The sequence below is a fragment of the Octopus sinensis genome, linkage group LG8 (genome assembly GCF_006345805.1).
Source record: "Octopus sinensis linkage group LG8, ASM634580v1, whole genome shotgun sequence".
Lineage (NCBI taxonomy): Eukaryota > Metazoa > Mollusca > Cephalopoda > Octopoda > Octopodidae > Octopus > Octopus sinensis.
In genome coordinates this window covers 90,991,398-90,997,378 of record NC_043004.1, presented here as the reverse complement: position 1 = coordinate 90,997,378, position 5,981 = coordinate 90,991,398, and positions in this window count along the sequence as shown.

The window sequence follows — 5,981 nt, the reverse complement described above, 5'->3', positions numbered from 1 at the left end:
AGCTCAAACGAGCTTAAGAAATGGGACCTTAACCAAAGGCCTTGATTGGTTGGCTTTGGCCAGTGGCATGAAATAAGTAGAGACAAATCACGCCACATGTCAACCAATCAGGTTAGTGGTTACAAAAGGAACAACTTGGCCAAAGATGGCCGTAATCTCAAACGAGATCATTCCTGCCGTGTTTCTCAAACAGTGAGGATATCAGAGACCGCTACAGTGTGTTTATATATGAGCTGGCAGAAACGTTAGCACGCCGGGCGAAATGCGTAGCCGTATTTCGTCTGTCGTTACGTTCAGAGTTCAAATTCCGCCGAGGTCAACTTTGCCTTTCATCCTTTCGGGGTCGATAAATTAAGTACCAGTTACGCACAGGGGTCGATGTAATCGACTTAATCCCTTTGTCTGTCCTTGTTTGTCCCCTCTATGTTTATCCCGTTGTGGGTAGTAAAGAAATATATATGTATGTATACTTAACATAGAAGCAAGAAATCATAAATTTCACACATAGTTCATACTTTGTGTTCAAAAGCTGTTTCATCAAGATAAATGGTACCAAATATATTCTTAAATAATTCTTAAATAATTCTTAACTAAGTCTCCCTCTATTCTATTTCGGTCTAATGTTAGGGCCTTACTGTACCTAACCGATTCTGCTTTAATTGCTTTCTTTAGAGCATACCACCATCTGTTTTTGATTATGGCACCTGTCAAAGCTCTCTTTAATAATGTGCTAATCCGGTCCCTGTAAGCCTGGCGTGCCGTGAAAGACACATTCAGCTTCCCGTAACCAGGACCCTGCCTATGTGTCTTATCTAAGTCAAGTGTACAAGTCACAAATTTGTGGTCTGTGTAGCTGACTATATGGTATTGTGGACAACCTGCACCATCTTTATCTACTGTCCTACAGAAAACTCTAAGCATTACCGCTAAGCATTACCTTTAATTCTTTATGTATATATATATATATATTCGCCGTGTCAGGCCGAAAAACGAAATGTTCCCAAGATAAGAAAATCTTTCTAATCTGATTCATCCCGTAATCTGTACCAGTAATATTCTCATGCAAATTTGTCTGATCTCTAGTGGTTAAGCTGTTTATTATTATTATTATTAGTATTAGTATTATCCCTTTGACCCCCAGTCGACAATTTGTTTATTAGTATTATTATTTCGCCTCGTATTGCATATTCTGTATAATTTATTAGTTATTGTTGACCATCGGTTTTCCGGCCTCGTGTCTCGCTAAATACAGAATAGATATTTGAGTTTCTCCATACAGGATTTTTTCAATGGCGGCCGATTTTCACGGGGTTCCACTATTCCCTTCTCTCTCTCTCTCCCTCTTTTACGTTGTATGCCTCCCCCCTCTTCCTTTCCCCCCTTCCATTGCTAAGAGCATTTTTAAGCCAACCCGTCAGGTTCAACCTTCGCATATTCCCGGTGCACCCGCCCTTGCCCACCCCCACCACCACGCATATTCCCGGTGCATCCGCCCTTGCCCACCCCCACCACCAATACCGGATATCTCTATATTTTTGCTCCATCTATACCGGATGTCGCTTCTCCCACCACCATTATAGGTGTCTACTCTTCGAACCCCCCTCTTCAATACGCTATTTCACCATGCATTACCCCTCTCGTGATATCCTATGTTCTACTTGTCTAGAACCTGCCATCGTTTCTCCGAACACCCCTCCCCACTGGTGCTCCCCTATATTTCTGCACCCTCCCCCCCACTTAAAAAGCACCATCCGAACGTGGCCGATGCCAGCACCGCCCCGACTGGCTTCTGTGCAGGTGGCATATAAAAAGCACCAACTGACCGTGGCCGATGCCAGACCCCTCTGGCACCTGTGCAAGTGGCACGTAAAAAGCACCCACTACACTCGCGGAGTGGTTGGCGTTAGGAAGGGCATCCAGCTGTAGAAACACTGCCAGACCAGACTGGAGCCTGGGGCAGCCCCTGGCTCCCCAGACCCCGGTCGAAACTGTCCAACCCGTGCTAGCGCGGAAAACGGACGTTAAACGATGATGATGATGATGATGATGATATATATACAGCTTTACATAGACTTACAATTTACAAATATATATATACTCTTTTACTCTTTACTCTTTTACTTGTTTCAGTCATTTGACTGCGGCCATGCTGGTGCACCGCCTTTAGTCGAGCAACTCGACCCCGGGACTTATTCTTTGTAAGCCCAGTACTTATTCCATCAGTCTCTTTTGCCAAACCGCCTTGTGAGTGGATTTGGTAGATAGAAATTGTAAGAAGCCTGTTGTACATGTGTGTGTGCGCACGTGCATGCATGTGTGTGCATGTGTGTATCTGTGTTTGTTTCCCTCCATCCCTACACTGCTTGACAACTAGTAATGTCTGTGTATGTATCCATAACTTCGTGGTTTGGCAAAAGGAACTGATAGAATAAGTACCAGGTTTCAAAAGCAAGCACTGGGACCAATTTGTTCAACTAAAATTCTTCAAAGCAGTATCACAGCCTGGTCACAGTCCAATAACCAAAGAATTCTAATGACAGAAAAGCTATGTATATATATACAGGGTGCATAGGCTATTTAGGAACATGACTATTTGAGTTATTACTGTTTTTAAATTAACTTTATGTTATTTATGTTTCAGAAAATAATAATGGCAAACATTCAGCTTACTCAAGAAATGAAGAGACATGCTGTAATTGTGGCCTTAAAGGTTGAGCATAATGATTTAGAAATAGCTCAGTTTTTCAAATTCTCCAGCCTTTGTTATTTGCAAAGTTCACAAGGAGTTAGAGGCTTCATATGGAAAGGTATCACCAGTACCAAAATGCAAAAAGCATTCCCAACACTCTATTACTATCATAAAATCTGAATTTATTTAGCAAGTTCGACAGCTCATTGACAGAAATCCCAGATAATCCATGAGGTCAATAGCAAAAGATCTCCCCGTATCAGAATGGACAATCAGAAATGTTGTCCACAACGCCATCCAGTACAAGTTTTACATGCTGAAGAATTCATACCAGAAAAAACAAAGGAAGATTGTTTGATCAGATCTAAATGGCTATTAAACAAAGTTAAAAACCCAGAAGAACATGACTTCATTTGGGTTTTTTTCTTAGATGGGAAAACTTTTGACCAAACAACAGAAAAATGACAGATGTTTATGTTCAGACTCTTCTGAATTTCCAACAGTTCTTCATACAAAATTTCCTGCAACTTTCATGGATTTTGGAGTTGTTAGTTATGAAAACATGTGATGCCTTCTCACTTCTTTCCACAAGGCCTTAGAGTTAACTCTGGTGATGACATTGAGGTTCTGGAAACTGTTGTTGAGCCCTGGATAGATAGAGTTCGCAATGAAAGGCCTTATGTGTTTCAGCAGGACTTTACTCCATCACGTTAGGCTCAAACAACCCAAAAATGGCTGGCTGACAATTTCCATGACCACATAATCCCTAACATTTGGCTTCCAAACTCACCAGATCTCAACCCATTGAACTACTCTCTCTCTCTTTTACTCTTTTACTTGTTTCAGTCATTTGACTGCAGCCATGCTGGAGCACCGCCTTTAGTCGAGCAAATCGACCATGGGACTTATTCTTTGTAAGCCCAGTACTTATTCTATCAGTCTCTTTTGCCAAACCGCTAAGTGAAGGAGACGTAAACACACCAGCATCAGTTGTCAAGCAATGCTAGGGGGACAAAGACAGACACACAAACATACACGCACACATACATATATATATATACATGTATACAACAAGCTTCTTTCAGTTTCCGTCTACCAAATCCACTCACAAGGCATTGGTCGGTCCGAGGCTATAGCAGAAGACACTTGCCCAAGATGCCACGCAATGGGACTGAACCCGGAACCATGTGGCTGGTAAGCAAGCTACTTACCACACAGCCACTCCTGCACCTATTGCTTATGTTTTGCCGAGAAAAAGATCAATCAACATCCCCGTAACATCAAAGATTCTTTGAAAGCTGCCATAGTCAGAGAAATGTCTGATATGAACCAGGACCATTTAATTCAGGCATGTAGATGATTCGGATCCTGCACAGAAGCAATTATTGATGCTGAAGCTGGTTACATTGAATAAGATCATAATGAAGCTAATCTAGTATATATGTACAAATTTTTCCATTAATAAAATTGTTTTCTATTATTTTATGCATGTTTTTTCTAAAAAAACAAATTTGCCCTCAAATACCTTATGCATTCAAGAGTGATATATTTACAACAATGAAGCTCTGCTGTCTAAGGGTCATAGACTGCCAATACAAGGGCACTATTGTTTAGCATTCATTGACATTTAAGATAAGAATATTTCTAATAAGGCGTTTTAAATTTCCAAGAAAGAAATGTAATTGTTCATGATTACAGACTTTCAATAAGGGAATTTTGTCGTTTAAGGAGCATAGATTTTCAAAAATATGTGTACCTGTTTAAATGTCATATACTACCTAAAGAAGGTACAACTGTTTTGTTGGCCATGGATGTCTTTGGAGGTGGTGTGGTTGCGTAGAGTTGTTATCTTTAAAGAAGGGCGCACTGAACTTTAGATGCTATACCCCAACCCCCACTGCCCAAGAAGAGGTTGTAGATATATAGCATCATGAGCTTCGAGGAAGAGGATACAATTCTAAAGAGGACACAAGTTCCTTAGAGTAAATATTACTGTCTAGGGACCATAGACTTGCAAGAAGGCATTTCTGTTTAAGGGTTTTAAAGTTCTAATAATGACATACAGCTGTTTAGAGGCCTTATCATCATCATCATCATTGTTCGACCATGGTCGAGACAATGGAATTTACCATGCTACGCCAGACTTCACGGTCCATCATGGCATTACAGAGGTCCTGTTGCTGGATGCCTGTATCCCTGGAGATTACATCAGGGTAGGAGAGTGTGCGCCCTCTGGTATTGCAAGTAGATGGCTTCCAGAGGAGAAGAGTAGAAATTACTTCGTTTTCAACTCTACAACAATGTCCAGCAAACTGGACTCTCCTACCTTTCACAAGAGATGACACAGGCCTTATACTTCCAAAGACTCTCTTATCTTTTGTGTCCATAGACTTCCAAGAAATGAATATTATTATTTTAGAGTCATATATTACAAGCGTAACAAATGGGTGCAGCTATGGCTGTGAAGTTGAGATATTCACTTTGCAACAGTGTTGCTTTTGGGTTAAACCCATTTTAAGGAATTTTAGGCAAGAGTTTTTTTTCTTTCTGTAACATCAGGTTAGTCAAAGCTTTGTGAATGAAATTTGGTTGATGAATACTGTGTGAAAACCTATCAAATGATTGTTCTTGGATAGAAGTTTAACTGTGACATTTGTCTTATGGATGCCTTTAGTGGGCCAGATCTTCTGTCTGAACAGAATCTCTTCCTTTCATTTTACCAGTTACGGAGACTCTAAAGAGTTATGGACATTATCCTATCACCTCTACCTTAACTTAAAAGGAAAAGAAGAACCTCACAAGTGTTCTTCCATGCAAATATATGACCCCTAAACAGCAGAATTCCTTTCCTAAGAAAAAAATGGCCTCAGAGCAGCTATATATCATTCTTCAAAGCTTAGAGCCCTTAAATAAGAATGTCCTTTTCTTGGAAGTTTGTAACCCATAAACAGTAATATTCTAAGAATTTTATGGTCTCTAAATAACAGTATTCCCTTCCTAGAAGTTTATGATACCTAAATATCTTAACTTCCATATTGGAAGTCTATGACATCTAAAGTTCAGAGTTCCTTTTTTGAAAATAATAACCCTAAGCAACTGCACCACCTTCTTAGACATCTATAGCCAACAAAAAGGGTAGTACCTTCTTTTGAGAGACATATAGCACTTAAACAGTTATGCATTTTCTTGAAAATCTATGACTTCTCAACAGCAAATTTCTCTTAATAGAAATCTATAACCTTTTATCATTCACCAATCCTTCTTGAAACCCTAAACCTTCTAAATAGTAATA